We start from the raw sequence: 19,522 nt of genomic DNA, 5'->3' as shown, positions 1-19,522 counted from the left end.
CGACCGACAGAATATGAAAATTTCGAATGTGGTTTCTGAATGTCAGATATAACATTGCGGGCTGCATAAGACGACGTCGGTGTGGCAGCTGAGTCACCCTCTACAATAAGCACTCCGTCTTCAGGCCACAAGTGGCCCATCGGGACCATCCGACCGCCATGTCATCATCAGTTGAGGATGAGGATAAGAGGGGCGTGTGGTCAGCACACCGCTCTCCCAGTCGTTACTATGGTTTTCTTCGATCGGAGCCGCTACTATTCGGTCGAGTAGCTCCTCAATTGGCATCACGAGGCTGAGTGCACCCCGAAAAATGGCAACAGCACATGGCGGCCTGGATGGTGACCCATCCAAGTGCCGGCCACGCCCGACAGCGCTTAACTTCGGTGATCTGACGGGAACCAGTGTATCCACTGCGGCGAGGCCGTTGGCACCCTCTACAATAGACTACTGATAAAACTAATGGAATTTGTTTTCTACATATGCCAGTTTAAGATCTTGGGAAGTCTTGTGACAAGGGAAAAAGACATGCCATAAAACGAATGATAGAAAGTTATTGTTAGAAAGATGCCAGTACGATAAAAACTTTATCCAGATCTACAGTTTTTTTAAAAACTAGGCCATGAAATTGCACAGACTCGTATGAGACGGAACTCGCTGGCAGATTACCATTGTATGCCAGACTGGGACTTGAAGCTGGAACCTTTGCCTTCCTCAGGCAAGTGCTCTACCAGCTGAGCTACCCAATCACGACTCATTACTCGTCCTGACAGCAGTACTTCCGCTATTACCTCTATTCTACCTTTTAAACTTCACAGAAATATTATGGAGACATGGCTTAGCCACAGCCTGAGGATTGGCTGTTCAGTTGTCAGAGCACATGACCTCGAAAGGCAAGGCTTTCAGCTTCGAGTACCGTCCAGTACAAAATTTCTTCTGTCAGGAATTTTCATTCTGATTCGTAAAAGCGCGTGTCTATAGTTATTACGCTCGCCTATCTTTGATATCCCCCCCCCCCCCCCATGAACCATGGACCTTGCCGTTGGTGGGGAGGCTTGCGTGCCTCAACGATACAGATAGCCGTACCGTAGGTGCAACCACAACGGAGGGATATCTGTTGAGAGGCCAGACAAACGTGTGGTTCCTGAAGAGGGACAGCAGCCTTTTCAGTAGTTGCAGGGGCAACAGTCTGGATAATTGACTGATCTGGCCTTGCTGTGGTGGTACTGCGAACGGCTGAAAGCAAGGGGAAACTAGGGCCGTAATTTTTCCCGAGGGCATGCAGCTTTACTGTATGGTTGAATGATGATGGCGTCCTCTTGGGTAAAATATTCCGGAGGTAAAATAGTCCCCCATTCGGATCCCCGGGCGGGGACTACTCAAGAGGATGTCATTATCAGGGGAAAGAAAACTAGCGTTCTACGGATCGGAGCGTTAAATGTCAGATCCCTTAATCGGGCAGATAGGTTAGAAAATTTAAAAAGGGAAATGGATAGGTTAAAGGTAGATATAGTGGGGATTAGTGAAGTTCAGTGGAAGGAGGAACAAGATTTCTGGTCAGGTGACTACAGGGTTATAAATACAAAATCAAATAGGGGTAATGCAGGAGTAGGTTTAATAATGAATAGGAAAATAGGAATGCGGGTAAGCTACTACAAACTGCATAGTGAACGCATTATTGTGGCCAAGATAGATACGAAGCCCACGCCTACTACAGTAGTACAAGTTTATATGCCAACTAGCTCTGCAGATGATGAAGAAATTGAAGAAATCTATGATGAAATAAAATGAATTATTCAGATTGCGAAGGGGGACGAAAATTTAATAGTCATGGGTGACTGGAATTCGGCAGTGGAAAAAGGGAGAGAAGGAAACGTAGTAGATGAATATGAATTGGAGGTAAGAAATGAAAGAGGAAGCCGACTGCTAGAATTTTGCACAGAGCACAAATTAATCATAGCTGACACTTGGTTCAAGAATCATGAAAGAAGGTTGTATACATGGAAGAACCCTGGAGATACATAAAGGTATCAAATAGATTATATAATGGTAAGACAGAGATTTAGGAACCAGGTTTTTAATTGTAAGACATTACCAGGGGCAGATGTGGATTCTGACCACAATGTATTGGTTATGACCTGTAGATTAAAACTGAAGAAACTGCAAAAAAGTGGGAATTTAAGGAGATGGGACCTGGATAAACTGAAAGAACCAGAGGTTGTGCAGAATTTCAGGGAGAGCATAAGGGAACAATTGACAGGAATGGGGGAAAGAAATACAGTAGAAGAAGAATGGGTAGCTTTGAGGAATGAAATAGTCAAGGCAGCAGAGGATCAAGTAGGTAAAAAGACGAGGGCTAGTAGAAATCCTTGGGCGACAGAAGAAATACTGAATTTAATTGATGAAAGGAGAAAATACAAAAATGCAGCAAGCGAAGCAGGCAAAAAGGAATGCAAACGTCTCAAAAATTAGATCGACAGGAAGTGCAAAATGGCTAAGCAGGGATGGCTAGAGGACAAATGTAAGGATGTAGAGGCTTATCTCACTAGGGGTAAGATAGATACAGCCTACAGGAAAATTAAAGAGACCTTTGGAGAAAAGAGAGCCACTTCTATGAATATCAAAAGCTCAGATGGAAATCCAGTTCTAGGCAAAGAAGGGAAAGCAGAAAAGTGGAAAAAGTATACAGAGGGTCTATACAAGGGCGATGTACTTGAGGACAATATTATGGAAATGGAAGAGGACGGTGATGAAGATGAAATGGGAGATATAATACTGCGTGAAGAGTTTGACAGAGCACTGAAAGACCTGAGTCGAAACAGGGCCCTGGGAACTACTGACAGCCTTGAGAGAGACAGTCTTGACGAAACTCTACCATCTGGTGAGCAACATGTATGAAACAGGCGAAATACCCTCAGATTTCAAGAAGAATATAATTCCAATCCCAAAGAAAGCAGGTGTTGACAAATGTGAAAATTAGCGAACTATCAGTTTAGTAACTCACAGCTGCGAAATACTAACGCGGATTCTTTACAGACGAATGGAAAAAGTAGTAGAAGCCGACCTCGGGGAAGATCAGTTTGGATTCCGCAGAAATGTTGAAACACATGAGGCAATACTGACCCTACGACTTATCTTAGAAGCTAGATTAAGGAAAGGCAAACCTACGTTTCTAGCATTTGTAGACTTAGAGAAAGCTTTTGACAATGTTGACTGAAATATGCTCTTTCAAATTCTGAAGGTTGCAGGGGTAAAATACAGGGAGCGAAAGGCTATTTACAATTTGTACAGAAACCAGATGGCAGTTATAAGAGTCGAGGGGTATGAAAGGGAAGCAGTGGTTGGGAAGGGAGTGAGACAGGGTTGTAGCCTATCCACGCTGTTATTCAATCTGTATATTGAGCAAACAATAAAGGAAACAAAAGAAAAGTTCGGAGTAGGTATTAAAATCCATGGAGAAGAAACAAGAACTTTGAGGTTCGCCGATGATATTGTAATTCTGTCAGAGACAGCAAAGGAATTGGAAGAGCAGTTGAATGGAAAGGATAGTGTCTTGAAAGGAGGGTATAAGATGAACATCAACAAAAACAAAACGAGGATAATGGAATGTAGTCGAATTAAGTTGGGTGATGCTAATTGAATTAGATTAGGAAATGAGACACTCAAAGTAGTAAAGGAATTTTGCAATTTGGGGAGCACAATAACTGATGATGGTCGAAGTAGAGAGGATATAAAATGTAGACTGGCAATGGCAAGGAAAGCGTTTCTGAAGAAGAGAAATTTGTTGACATCGAGTATAGATTTAAGTGTCAGGAAGTCATTTCTGAAAGTATTTGTATGGAGTGTAGCCGTGTATGGAAGTGAAACATGGACGATAACTAGTTTAGACAAGAAGAGAATAGAAGCTTTCGAAATGTGGTGCTACAGAAGAATGCTGAAGATTAGATGGGTAGGTCACATAACTAATGAGGTATTGAATAGAATTGGGGAGAAGTGGAGGCTGTGGTACAACTTGACTAGAAGACGGGATCGGTTGGTAGGACATGTGTTGAGGCATCAAGGGATCACCAATTTAGTACTGGAGGGCAGCGTGGAGGTTAAAAATCGTAGAGGGAGACCAAGAGATGAATACACTAAGTAGATTCAGAACGATGTAGGTTGCAGTAAGTACTGGGAGATGAAGAAGCTTGCACAGGATAGAGTAGCATGGAGAGCTGCTTCAAACCAGTCTCAGGACTGAAGACCACATGAAATGAAATCTTTGATATGAGATTCCTAGGACTTCTGGGCCGGCCGAGGAAGGACATGGCCGGGGAAGGCAACTTAAGCGGCTCTGCCGACGAGGAGGAGGAGTTATCGACTGAAGTGACTATGGATAGTTTCACCCGTGCCTGCTGGCTTGCCACAACACCGGGATTTGGTTTGGATGCTGGTCGTGAGGCGTCTCGGTGCAGTTGGATACGTTAACGATGATTTTCAAGCCATCAGCTTGTTTTTCAGAAAGGATGTTGACCAGGACTTACGAATGTTGGTCAGATTCTGTAACGGATGTGGACAGGTTATGGACGACAGAAGACTTCGTGGTGAGCAAAGTGTGAACTTTGCGCTCCCTATCGACGTTGCTTAACAATGCTGATTGGTAATGTTCGGCATGCCTAACATTTATAACTATCGTCTCCGGAATAACAGCTAATTCACCTTAACTATCGAGTGGAAAAACTGCTAAAGCAAAAAAGTGATACTACAGTTCAATTGTCCTTATAACACTATTATCTTCTGGTTCAAGTCAGTAAGACTTACTTCTACTAATTTGATATATAAACTTTACCGAAATTTGCCGCCTTAATTCTATAGAGCTCAACAGAGTATATTGTAAGCCTGTGTTTAACTGTGTGTTTTATCTTATGTAGTCCTTTTCACTGTTGTGTGGCTTGTATTTATGGATTTGACGGTTTTGCTGGTCGCCCATTTCAACCACAGAGTAACTGATGTTACCGGAGCGGATAAGCTAGTGAAAGGCTGCTGTCTGGAAATCAGGTACTCCATTGGAAATTTGAGTTGTCATCAGTAAGCGGAAGCTGTCTCTGGTGACTGAATTTTTAACATTATTACAAAGAAAATAAAATTATTTTTATATAGGGTATTTTACATTCAGTTCGCTGAAACTTGGCATTTCACCACCATTTGTATTTTTTTGTTATTCGTCATGAATATAATACTGTAAGTTGACTTCTACTCAGTTCATTTCATCTCTCATTCCAGCGGAATTTTCTGCTTGTATTTTGCCATTAAAACAGGTTCCGTAGCACAAATCTAACTGAATAACAGAGCCTTACATTTAAGAGCTTCCAGCTGTACAGTTATTGTGTGCTCATTTAGTATGCTAGTGTGTTCGTTAGATTGTTTTATCATGGATGCACGTAGACTATAAATTATTCTGTAAATGCAGTGAGTAGCCTTCGGCACAATCTTGCCAAATAGTGATGATACATAAATTGCATGGCATCTGGTTCTGGTAACCTTCAGCGAATTCTGTTTTCCGGGTTCAGTGCTTTCCTCAGCAATTCTTCAAAAATGAAGTTAACTGATGATATTTTGATTAAAACAGATGTTAGAACTGTGTGTTGCAACGCCTTCTGCCTTTCTTGTCATCATTTTTGAATTTTCTTCAGCGGTGTTTAAATAGGTGGCCTGTTGATCTTTGAATTGAAAAAAAATTTTAACTGTGTGCAAAACAGTTGTCAGTAAATCTTGTGCGATACTGCTTGGAAATAAATTTATTGCTGTCGGTTTCCAGTCCATTTCTGGCCCTCCGCCCCATCTCCCCTTATCACATATTAGTGCACATTTATTTACAGAGTGAAAAATCCATTCTGGAATCGTCCTCCATGTCCCCACATTTTCCATTCTTCCAGGAGTCCTAGTTCTGTATGGAGACCTTCTGTGAAGTTCGGAAGGCAGGAGGTGAGTTACTGGTGGAAATGAAGCCCTGAGGGCGGATCCTGAGTCGTGCTTGGGTAGCTCAACTGGCACAGCCTTTGCCTGTGAAAAGCAAATGTCCGGAGTTGGAATCCCAGTCCACAGTTTTAATGTTCCAAGTAGTTCGTATCAGCATAAACTCCTCTGCAGTACGAAAAATTCATTCTTGAAACCAAACGAGTTAATTAGTGACTTAAACATTATTATGGGCTGTCATCGCTACTATTTGTTGTTGTTAAGGATCAAATACGTCAGGAATTGCAAGAAACAAATCAACCCCCCCCTTCTGCAAAAATTGACATAAAACAGTGATGTGGACTTTATGGTACTCCAGTGATTAGATACTGCTGACTGAAGTGGAGTAGCAAAAATCTGCTTACAGACTTCGAAACATTCTCAGAGAATATAATAAGAAAGTTTTGGAACTAAGAAAAAAAGATTGGCTGGAACAAGGAAATTTACAATATTAATACAGGAGTAGAATAAGTAACACCATACATCAATGATAGAAATTATTATTACCACTGCCCAGCACAAGGCTGAATGTCACATGGTGTTACGGCGCGCACATGGTAGCCTGAGGAAAGTATATACACTCCTGGAAATGGAAAAAAGAACACATTGACACCGGTGTGTCAGACCCACCATACTTGCTCCGGACACTGCGAGAGGGCTGTACAAGCAATGATCACACGCACGGCACAGCGGACACACCAGGAACCGCGGTGTTGGCCGTCGAATGGCGCTAGCTGCGCAGCATTTGTGCACCGCCGCCGTCAGTGTCAGCCAGTTTGCCGTGGCATACGGAGCTCCATCGCAGTCTTTAACACTGGTAGCATGCCGCGACAGCGTGGACGGGAACCGTATGTGCAGTTGACGGACTTCGAGCGAGGGCATATAGTGGGCATGAGGGAGGCCGGGTGGACATACCGCCGAATTGCTCAACACGTGGGGCGTGAGGTCTCCAGAGTACATCGATGTTGTCGCCAGTGGTCGGCGGAAGGTGCACGTGCCCGTCGACCTGGGACCGGACCGCAGCGACGCACGGATGCACGCCAAGACCGTAGGATCCTACGCAGTGCCGTAGGGGACCGCACCGCCACTTCCCAGCAAATTAGGGACACTGTTGCTCCTGGGGTATCGGCGAGGACCATTCGCAACCGTCTCCATGAAGCTGGGCTACGGTCCCGCACACCGTTAGGCCGTCTTCCGCTCACGCCCCAACATCGTGCAGCCCGCCTCCAGTCGTGTCGCGACAGGCGTGAATGGAGGGACGAATGGAGACGTGTCGTCTTCAGCGATGAGTCGCTTCTGCCTTGGTGCCAATGATGGTCGTATGCGTGTTTGGCGCCGTGCAGGTGAGCGCCACAATCAGGACTGCATACGACCGAGGCACACAGGGCCAACACCCGGCATCATGGTGTGGGGAGCGATCTCCTACACTGGCCGTACACCACTGGGGATCGTCGAGGGGACACTGAATAGTGCACGGTACATCCAAACCGTCATCGAACCCATCGTTCTACCATTCCTAGACCGGCAAGGGAACTTGCTGTTCCAACAGGACAATGCACGTCCGCATGTATCCCGTGCCACCCAACGTGCTCTAGAAGGTGTAAGTCAACTACCCTGGCCAGCAAGATCTCCGGATCTGTCCCCCATTGAGCATGTTTGGGACTGGATGAAGCGTCGTCTCACGCGGTCTGCACGTCCAGCACGAACGCTGGTCCAACTGAGGCGCCAGGTGGAAATGGCATGGCAAACCGTTCCACAGGACTACATCCAGCATCTCTACGATCGTCTCCATGGGAGAATAGCAGCCTGCATTGCTGCGAAAGGTGGATATACACTGTACTAGTGCCGACATTGTGCATGCTCTGTTGCCTGTGTCTATGTGCCTGTGGTTCTGTCAGTGCGATCATGTGATGTATCTGACCCCAGGAATGTGTCAATAAAGTTTCCCCTTCCTGGGACAATGAATTCACGGTGTTCTTATTTCAATTTCCAGGAGTGTAGAATGGTCGGGGCATAAGTGTCGGTATTTTTATTGGTGACTGAGGACAGGGTACTTGACAACATTAGATCAGTATTTATTTCATTTTCCTGCTAATAATTATGGCTATTACGAGCAGTATGCATTTAGGTTGGATAGTACTTCCAAATACATGTAACAAAAGTATGTGGACAATGCTTTTTTCCCCTGGGAAGCGGGTCAGGTGGATACATAGAGGCAAACAGTTATTTATACTGACAAGGGTAGACCACTTACTGTTACAGTTACAACTGTTCAGAAAACATCAGGTAGTATATTATGTTACGTGTTTGTGGGAAAACTGTTTAACACATAGAGAATAACACCATTAAGTGGGTAAGTATTAAGGTACCAATCATCGCAAATCCAGCACTTGTTCTGCTCTTATACCCAAACACCTTGTACAAGCGGAGCAGAGGCGAATATGGGTCGCTGTAACGACGATACAGGCCGCATAATGCGAAAAGTACTGAGATAAGGGACTTTGTCGAAGGGCAGATTTTTATTGCATGGGGACGAAGCCTCTCAGAAACAGCGAAGCTGGTCGTCATCTGTTCGTATGACGCTGTTGTGAACATTTACATGATGAGGTCGAAGGACAGGGACACCACAAGAATGAAGTTCCTGGACGTCCACGTCCTATCACAAACACTATAAGGAGATCTGAAGACAGAGGTCTACGCTGGTCCAGGAACAAGTGTTACTCAATAGACAATTCAATGTACATTGCCTCAACAAACGATCCCCACATCGTTCTATGATAACCGAACGACATTGTCAATCAAGACTCCATTCTGGATGGTACCATCGACATTGACCAATGAATTAAGGAAAATGTCCCACCTGGCCGTATGATCTACCTCTGCAATGCGCCAGGTTGTAGCCGGCATCGTGATTGACAGCTAGTGGGCTGCACCGCTCCCGCCAAATAAATCAATGTGAACCTGGCACTGGCCTTGCCATCACTGATGCGCTGAGAGATGTGGATGACTTTTAGCTTAGTGTCCCTTACGACGTGTAATAAAAGTTGCCGAAAGAGGGGCAGGCCGAGGCTACACATCTCTATAATCGAGACCGCAAAAAGTGGTCTCAGACAGCTCGTAGCGCTGTTGCCAGATGTTAATTGTAAAGCGTTAATGGTTGTAGGCGCAAACAGTATCCGTCTACAGAGCTATGACAACAATGAGTTTTTGCCGTAGGGACATATACGAAATCGCATTTGCGTTATGTGTTGGGGGTAGGCCCGCGAAGCTGCCGCAGCCTGCCTCTGCAACTGTCGGGGATAAACTTAGGCCGATTCAAAACATAAACAACTTTAAAAAAGTATCGGACGTGGCGTGATTCTAAACAGTCCATTGCGCGAATTCGTGTTGTTCTTGAGTGACTATTTTGAGAGAGAGGGTGCGAGGAGCGTCTCTAATTCCTTTCGATTAAGTAGTCGAGCGGAGTGCTGCTGCGCTACAAATGAGTGAAGTATCAATCATAAGAATTAGTCGGGAGAATTTTGTAAAACAGGAATCAGGCGAGTCATCTAAGTTGAAGGCAGCTGGGAAGAATACACGCCTCGAGAAGAGGATCACAAATCTCAATTCTTTTGAAAAAGATGCGATTCGTCGTTAGATATATGCTGCTATTCAGGATGGAATATCCGGCACTCATATAGCGACATACTGTTCTTGTAGGGGAAGACCTATTTCATGGCAGTACATCGTCCGCGATAGAAGTCGTGAAAAGATAAGATTCCACTACAAAGCCATTTCCAAGCGCAAGTTACTAATGGAACGCTAAGATACAGCCGCCTTGCGATTCTTAGAGAATTAGTGGGGACAAAGTTTGACGACATAGTTTCAAGCAAAAAAAAAAGCTGGATAGACGATGCCATCAGCGAGAGTATAGCAACTCCTTTCGGCAGTGGAGAAAGAATAGCAAATACCTGAAATTCGCAAAATTTATTTTCTAATTGTCTGCTGTTATGCATTTTAAACATGACCTCCATCTACTGCGACGAAATGAACCACAATACTTTTCTAACATGGTTTGAAGATAGTGTGCTTCAAAACTTAAAAAAAAAAACTTTATAATTATTGTGGGTAACGCTCCATATCATTCGGCTATTGAAGATACGGCACCTACAAAAGCAACGAAGGGAAACGACATCGTTTGCTGCCTAGAGAGACGTAACATACGGTTTGACAGTAACTTGACAGAGTTATTAGAGCTTGTCACAGGAGAATCCAAGGAACCCAGCACACACTGTGGCTGAAAGAGCACAAAATACGAACATACTGTGTTCAGATTGTACCCTACCTTTGCCACTTCAGCTTAATAGAACTGGTTTGGGATCAGGTTAAACGTCATATTGCTGCACGAAAAAAGAAATACATTGACGGAAATAGAACTCCTTTTCAAGTAGGCAGTTGAAAAAAGTAACACCAGAAGACTGGTAAAAGATAGTGGATCATGTGAGAGAAGAGGTACGGAAAGCGTGGAATAATGAAGCTGTGTTATAACAGTGCGTCAAAGACTTGATAATATCGGTCGCTACAAGCAGCAACACCGGTAGATCCGCTCAGTCTGACACTGAATGAAGAGGTGGTTTTCCACTGTTTGATGCAGTGTATAGTTATAAGCCTACCACTACTTTTGTAATTTAATACGCTTTTACCTGAATAACAGAAACTCTGTCCCCATGTTGCCACGTATAACCGTCTCACTAAAATTTAGTTTAGCTTCCAAATAAAATACACTATGGGAGGATAGTCCTGTTCATAGGAGAAGCTAATCAGTAGAGTTACCCTTTTTACAGGATTTGACCGTGTGCTCTGTCTAATGGATAAGTAAATGAGACTATTCACTTCTTTTCCTAAGATCTTACCCAGCGGCTAGACAGAAACGCAATATGAATAATATTATACTGAAGCTACAACAACTAAATTCCAAGTTCATTAAGTGGTTTCAAACATGTACTAACGGTCGCTACCACGCCTACTTTTTGCTATTGTTTAATTTGGTTCTTCAAATAAATATTACTCAACTTAAAAGTTTGGATTAAACCCTTATTTATTATGTTGTTAAAAGAGAAAAATCGCAGTAGAAAAATTCAAGGAAGTCAGAAAAACTTGGCCAGGGGGGAATTTTACAAAAGCCCTTTCCATAATCAACAAACTTAAATACTAAAATACTTAGATACTAAAGCACACGCTTTTTATACTGAACGTTTCACTTCAAGAAAACCTCTTTCTTACTGGAATTTCCTGCAAAAGCTATTACTCTTTGAACTAATTGCGTAGAGTCATTTAACAGATTCCAGTAACTTGGCTTCACTCTGGTTGAATTTTACGTAAGCAACTTTTACTATATGACTTTTCAATAGTTCAGAAAACTTTTTATTATATACACAAAAACAATTTAAATGGTGCCTCTTTATATTAAGTTAGCATTTCATAAGTCTGTGAAACAGGATATTCAGTTTAATCAAACACCAAGAGTGTACCCTATATAGGTATATGATTAGGATGAAATAACAGGGTGAACCACTTTCTTTGAAGTTCAATAATGATTATTAGAACTCATTTTAAATTGTTTCGCGCTGTGCAAAAGTAAAAAAAAAAATCAAAATCTTATCTGATGGCTGCAGGCTTGGGTGTGGCGGACAATTACGACGACGACAGTACCCACAGTACGGTCATCAAGTATCTTGCTGTATGGGCTCAGTTTCTCTTATTGGCGTCGTTAAGTCTTACAGACAGTAGTCCAACAACTCGCAGCTATGCCGTAAGCCGTTTGCAGTCTTCATCCGAGGCATTTTTGTGCAAATCTGCAGGCAAAGCTTCTGCTGCTCCACAAAGGTGTTGCTTCCTCGATGACTGTTGCCTACACAGTGTCACTTGCTTCCCGCGCTTTCTCTAGGTAGCGCGCCAATTCGTCCTTGCCACCTTTCCCTCTCCCCAAAGCCACTTACGTTTCAAACAAAAGCACACTGGCCTTTAAATTACACCTATTTCCTACATTGTTCCTAAGCATGACCATTTACATCGACATGAACAATTTATACGCACAAAAAGTAGGTATAAAGTGTCATCAGAACATTATTTAAAGTAATAAACAATTTACATAGTATTTTACATACTTTACTCAGATAGAATACAAAGAACTTCAAACTCCAGTATCGCACACATTACTTTACATCTACAGAAAATATAGTAGCAATAAGCGAAAATTTTAAAGCAATAAATAAATGAATAAATACAAATTTAAATGAATGATAAACAAATAATGTTATATAGTATCCTTTAATAAACATCTTAGTTTCATCAAAACTTGTGCTTGCGACTTTATTTCGATCAGTTTCTCATTCCTGTTGTGATGGTAAGTCATCCCGTTCAGCCTGTTCCCATCATCTTCTTATGATAATGTAAACTGCGTTTTAAATATATTTCATTTTATATATATTTCATTTCAGGTGTGTAATAGTTTTCGAGATATGCAATGACAAGGGGGAAAGTTTCCGGACGCGACAATTTTCCTGTTTCAATAACCAGTGTAACACCGGCCGTAATTGAAATTGAGAGAAGATTTTTGACGTGCTTAGAGATACTGATAGCGATACTATACGTTAATTTCGGAAAATTTACAATTTTTTGTAGGCGATTCTCCTTCTTCACGTATTTGGCAAATTGCCTGTTACGGCACTCCATCTTTTGTATGGTCTTCCTATGTTTCCTCTTCCTGTGCGTTTATAACTCGGAGCGTTTGCCACGAATATTTCTCCGTGTTCTCTACCTATAAGTTCCATTTCCTCCTATTTTCCTTTATTTTTTGTCTTTACGGTCCGAAGTGGTGAGCGAAATTTGAACCAAGGCTGGGGTTCGAATCTGGGTCCCCTGTTCACTAGGCAGCTGCTTTAACCATTAGGCCACCTTCACACAGCGGTTCACACAACTGCACGATTTACCCTGGCACGCCTCCCTCATTCATCCGAATCCTCACTGCCGCCCCAGTGTACTTTAAATTCTCGCCTCACAAACGAGCACAATTGCCGAGGCTGTTCATGTTCTGGTATAGCAGCTTAGCATCGAACGTGAATGAGGGATCCAGTCTGAAACCCAGGTGCAGGTACTTATACAAATGAAATGCCACAATTTCAAAGATTTTACTGGCCTCATACAGATCTGAGTTTTACGTTGGATACTGAGGTGTTACCGACCTCGGGGAAGATCAGTCTGGACTCCGCAGAAATGTTGGAACACGTGAGGCAATACTGACCCTACGACTTATCTTAGAAGAAAGATTAAGGAAAGGCAAACCTACGTTTCTAGCATTTGTAGACTTAGAGAAAGCTTTTGACAATGTTGACTGGAATACTCCCTTTCAAATTCTGAAGGTGGCAGGGGTAAAATACAGGGAGCGAAAGGCTATTTACAATTTGTACAGAAACCAGATGGCAGTTATAAGAGTCGAGGGGTATGAAAGGGAAGCAGTGGTTGGGAAGGGAGTGAGACAGGGTTGTAGCCTCTCCCCGATGTTATTCAATCTACACTCCTGGAAATTGAAATAAGAACACCGTGAATTCATTGTCCCAGGAAGGGGAAACTTTATTGACACATTCCTGGGGTCAGATACATCACATGATCTCACTGACAGAACCACAGGCACATAGACACAGGCAACAGAGCATGCACAATGTCGGCACTAGTACAGTGTATATCCACCTTTCGCAGCAATGCAGGCTGCTATTCTCCCATGGAGACGATCGTAGAGATGCTGGATGTAGTCCTGTGGAACGGCTTGCCATGTCATTTCCACCTGGCGCCTCAGTTGGACCAGCGTTCGTGCTGGACGTGCAGACCGCGTGAGACGACGCTTCATCCAGTCCCAAACATGCTCAATGGGGGACAGATCCGGAGATCTTGCTGGCCAGGGTAGTTGACTTACACCTTCTAGAGCACGTTGGGTGGCACGGGATACATGCGGACGTGCATTGTCCTGTTGGAACAGCAAGTTCCCTTGCCGGTCTAGGAATGGTAGAACGATGGGTTCGATGACGGTTTGGATGTACCGTGCACTATTCAGTGTCCCCTCGACGATCACCAGTGGTGTACGGCCAGTGTAGGAGATCGCTCCCCACACCACGATGCTGGGTGTTGGCCCTGTGTGCCTCGGTCGTATGCAGTCCTGATTGTGGCGCTCACCTGGACGGCGCCAAACACGCATACGACCATCATTGGCACCAAGGCAGAAGCGACTCTCATCGCTGAAGACGACACGTCTCCATTCGTCCCTCCATTCACGCCTGTCGCGACACCACTGGAGGCGGGCTGCACGATGTTGGGGCGTGAGCGGAAGACGGCCTAACGGTGTGCGGGACCGAAGCCCAGCTTCATGTAGACGGTTGCGAATGGTCCTCGCCGATACCCCAGGAGCAACAGTGTCCCTAATTTGCTGGGAAGTGGCGGTGCGGTCCCCTACGGCACTGCGTAGGATCCTACGGTCTTGGCGTGCATCCGTGCGTCGCTGCGGTCCGGTCCCAGGTCGATGGGCACGTGCACCTTCCGCCGACCACCGGCGACAACATCGATGTACTGTGGAGACCTCACGCCCCACGTGTTGAGCAATTCGGCGGTACGTCCACCCGGCCTCCCGCCTGCCCACTATACGCCCTCGCTGAAAGTCCGTCAACTGCACATACGGTTCACGTCCACGCTGTCGCGGCATGCTACCAGTGTTAAAGACTGCGATGGAGCTCCGTATGCCACGGCAAACTGGCTGACACTGACGGCGGCGGTGCACAAATGCTGCGCAGCTAGCGCCATTCGACGGCCAACACCGCGGTTTCTGGTGTGTTCGCTGTGCCGTGCGTGTGATCATTGCTTGTACAGCCCTCTCGCAGTGTCCGGAGCAAGTATGGTGGGTCTGACACACCGGTGTCAATGTGTTCTTTTTTCCATTTCCAGGAGTGTATATATTGAGCAAGCAGTAAAGGAAACAAAAGAAAAATTCGGAGTAGGTATTAAAATGCATGGAGAAGAAATAAAAACTTTAAGGTTCGCCGATGACATTGTAATTCTGTCAGAGACAGCAAAGGACTTGGAAGAGCAGTTGAATGGAATGGATAGCGTCTTGAAAGGAGGATATAAGATGAACATCAACAAAAGCAAAACGAGGATAATGGAATGTAGTCGAATTAAGTCGGGTGATGCTGACGAATTAGATTAGGAAATGAGACACTTCAAGTAGTAAAGGAGTTTTGCTATTTGGGGAGCAAAATAACTGATGATGGTCGAAGTAGAGAGGATATAAAATGTAGACTTACAATGGCAAGGAAAGCGTTTCTGAAGAAGAGAAGTTTGTTAGCATCGAGTATAGATTTAAGTGTCAGGAAGTCGTTTCTGAAAGTATTTGTATGGAGTGTAGCCATGTATGGAAGTGAAACGTGGACGATAAATGGTTTGGACAAGAAGAGTAGAAGCTTTCGAAATGTGGTGCTACAGTAGAATGCTGAAGATTAGATGGGTAGATCACACAACTAATGAGGTCTTGAATAGAATTGGGGAGAAGAGGAGCTTGTGGCACAACTTGACTAGAAGAAGAGATCGGTTTGTAGGACATGGTCTGAGACATCGAGGGATCACCAATTTAGTATTGGAGGGCAGCGTGGACGGTAAACATCGTAGAGGGAGACCAAGAGATGAATACACTAAGCAGATTCAGAAGGATGTAGGCTGCAGTAGGTTCTGGGAGATGAAGAAGCTTGCAGAGGATAGAGTAGCATGGAGAGCTGCATCAAACCAGTCTCAGGACTGAAGACCACAACAACAACCATTCTAGAATCCGGAGAGCCTCGGCAATTCTAAAAAATGGTTCAAATGGCTCTGAGCACTATGGGACTCAACTGCTGAGGTCATTAGTCCCCTAGAACTTAGAACTAGTTAAACCTAACTAACCTAAGGACATCACAAACACCCATGCCCGAGGCAGGATTCGAACCTGCGACCGTAGCGGTCTTGCGGTTCCAGACTGCAGCGCCTTTAACTGCACGGCCACTTCGGCCGGCTTCGGCAATTCTGTTCGTGTGTAAGGTGGACATGGAGGTAGCCTCGGCCGGAACTGAGAATCCGGATACAGGAGGGCGGCGGGCCATGATAGTCCGTGTGAGCCGCTGTGCCAAGGTGACTCACTGGCTAGCGCATCTGCCTAGTAAGTAGGAGTTCCACTTTCGATTCCCACCTTCGTAGAAATTTTCAATTGCCGCTTCAGCCTATATACATAAAATTATCTGTATGACACCAGTAAAGTCTCTGAAATTGTGGAACTTCATCTTTTTTTACGTTATATATATTTCAAAATATTATATATATTGTATCTTCATTTCTTTTTCTATCTTCCCTTGTATATCCTCCCACAAATCTCATTTCTTGAACCTGTATTCTACTTTCTTGGCGTCTTGTTGTTATCTATGCTTCACATCTATAAGTAAGAGTTGTTAATGCTATTGTTTTACAAAACTTCAGCTGGATTTCTTTACTGGCTTTATTCTGCATACTTTTTACGATGGTGCTACATATGGAAGTAAAGTTATTTCATTTTTGGTGTACGTCATAGTTATATTCGTAAGTGATGTCGCATCCGAGATATTTTAAATGTTTCACTTGCTTCAGAATTTTATTCTTCCTTGGTTTATTATTCAAGACTGTTTCAGATTTTACTCGTAGTCTTCCTTGGTGTCCCATCACTTTCATTTTATCTATGGACAATGCTAAATTGTAATATGTAGCTATCTGCTACAACATACAGACTCCCATCTGAAGCTATCTTCATTCTCTGTAATCAGAATTAACTCACCTGCACATAAAATTACATTTAGTCTAGTGTCACGATCTAAAAGAGCTCCGTTTATGTTCAATGTTTTCTATTTGTGATAGTACTGAAGCGTGCTGTAGGAATACAGCATCCTTGTCGTACCTCTCTGTTTGTGTTCACTGGTCTTGTTGTTATATTTCCCATATCTATAACAACTTCGCTGTTTATGTATAGACTCTTAATAGCATTGATGAGATGGATAACCTCATTCAACCATGGTATGCTCTCTGAAAATCCACGAAAGCAAGACGGGTTTCCCTATTAAACTCACGTCTCTTTTCTGTAAGTAGTTGCCGAGTAAAAATTTTGTCAGTAGTTGATTGTCTTTCACCCTTTGACTCTCAGCCAGTATTTTGGTACATTCTTGTTTCTCCAATGTTGATTAGATAAGTGAAGAGGTATTGGCGCAGGAATAATCCTCCATGTTTGTACAGTTCCATACTAATAACATGTAAAACAGTGGCTTTCATATTTTTTGTAAGTTTTAGACCTTGTCCGTTCTCTCATGTCAATGCCGTTCAGCTCTATTTTGCAAGATATAGAGACTTTAAACTTCATATTTGGTACGAGTTAAATGCCGACACATTTGCACGAAACTCCGTTTTCAGAAGCATAAAACACAATGCAGTACGAAAGTTTCAAAAGATTCGTTACCAGTCTAGATATTTTGGTAATGAACAAGAAAAAAGTATTGCTGTGAGAGCATTAAATATTGAGATATTGACGTGATAAGTTTGAAGTTTTTCAAGGGCGGAAAAATTTAATCCGTTTCAAAAAATTTACGTAACTCATTCCCCAACTGAAATTAAGAATAGTTTTTTGTGCATGCTGAGAGACACTGCGGAGATGTACAACGTAAGAGAATTTGAGGTTCTTTATTTGATTTTTGTGGAAAATACAGGCTCTAAGGTGATTTCCTATTGCCGCGGAGAGTGGTGCGCCGTGAAGCTGCCTGCCGGCTACTGGACGCGACAACGGTGCAACTTTGGAGCTTAGGCGTCGGGTGGCAACTAATTTAAATCATGCTGTTAATATGCCTAAGTTCTGAATCAGTAATATGACAGGCAGATTTAGTTCTCGCAAACGTATCGTATCAAGGCTCACGTGTAATGACTGCCGAGATTTCACTTGCCTATTTTAAGTACATCTTGCTGCACGGAATCTTTGTTTAGTTGGAGGTAGTGGTGGGCAGGAAATCAGTGATTGAGAAGTCACAGATATCACAATAACAACTTTACAAAATCTAACTGCGATTTCAGTCACAGTTAGCAGTCGCAAGTAGCATTTAACATTCAACGTCGTGAGCCATCTGTTGGCCGAATTCCATACTGCTTTCTGCGATTTCAGTGACATGTCGCGGCTAGAAGTCGCAAGTAGCAACTAAAAAGCGCAGTTAACAGTGCCATCTGTTGGCCAAAGTTCGTACTACGCTCATCTCTGCGACACGCTATCGAGTCCAACTGCGATTTCTGTGACAAGTCGCAACTAAGAGTCGCAAGTAGCAACTAAAATGCACAGTTAACAGTGCCATCTGTTGGCCAACGTACGTACTTCGTTATGAGAGCCTTGTGCCTCACGAGATCGATGTGCTGTGTGTGCATACGAACGGCTTATTTCAATAGTGTTAAAAGTCCATTTTTGGTCATTTTGAGATAGTCGTAAAGTTAAATGAGCGCTGAGAAATCTGCAGTTGAGATACCAGAAATATTCAAACATATGGCTTCTTGCTAGAGATGAACCTTTATTTATGTTTGTTTGGATCATTAATTTCAGAAGCATTATAGACAGAAAAGTGGAGGTAATGGACCCATCTAGAGGGTTGGATCCCCTCCTTCGAAAGCGTCAGGTTGCAAAGCCTGGGCTACTTTGAGGGTGGAATCTGCGTCTTCGAAGATTGTTTCTGTCTGTCTGTCTGTCTGTCTGTGTGCCCGCCGCTTGCTGCTGTCGCTGTTCGTTCGTCCGTCCGTCCGTCCGTCCGCCTGCCTGCCTGCTCGCTGTCCATCGCCATCGCCGTCGCCGTCGTCGTGACCGCTGTCGCCGCCGCTGTCGCCGCCGCTGTCGCCGCCGCTGTCGCCGCCGCTGTCGCCGCCGCTGTCGCCGCCGCTGTCGCCGCCGCTGTCGCCGCCTGCTGTTCGTCCGTCTGTTCGCCGCCGACCATCGCCGACGCCGACGCCGCCGCTGCCTTCTGCACGTCTGTCTGCCCGTCGCCGTTCGTCTGCAATGAGTACTCCCACCTCCACCGTCATCTACACCTCCCCCTCCCCCTCTCCCACAGTCACTTCCTGGAGTGCCTCTCCTGGCCTCCCTCCTAACTCCTCCCCCTCCCTTCCCCCACTTACCCATCCCCCTATCTCCTCCCCCGCTGTATACCCACACCTCTACACCCTTCCTCCAGCCTCCACACCCTAAACAGCTCCCACTACTACCCCCGCCCTCACATACACTTCTGTTGCCGCCTCCGCTGCCGCCCCTCAGGTGGTTGGCTTCCCCTCTCTCACCAACTCCGTCGCTTCGTCTTCTGCATCTCCCGCACGCATCACGTCGCGCTGAGCCACCATCGCCACCACTGAACCAGCTGCTTCTCCCGGTGCCTCCACTACGCCACAGGGATCTGCCACCCGCCACCTCCCTCTCCTTCCCGTGCCTCTCCCCACC

At 44.5% G+C, this 19,522-nt stretch overlaps 1 pseudogene; it reads right to left on the bottom strand.

The window, feature by feature from the left end:
- Positions 1-311: 311 nt before the first annotated feature.
- On the bottom strand, positions 312-429 carry LOC124803953 (annotated as a pseudogene).
- Between the last annotated feature and the right edge of the window lie 19,093 nt (positions 430-19,522).

This window comes from Schistocerca piceifrons, chromosome 6 (assembly GCF_021461385.2).
Source record: "Schistocerca piceifrons isolate TAMUIC-IGC-003096 chromosome 6, iqSchPice1.1, whole genome shotgun sequence".
NCBI classification, from domain to species: domain Eukaryota; kingdom Metazoa; phylum Arthropoda; class Insecta; order Orthoptera; family Acrididae; genus Schistocerca; species Schistocerca piceifrons.
Note: the sequence above shows the minus strand (reverse complement) of the source record. Positions and strands in the feature narration are given on the sequence as shown.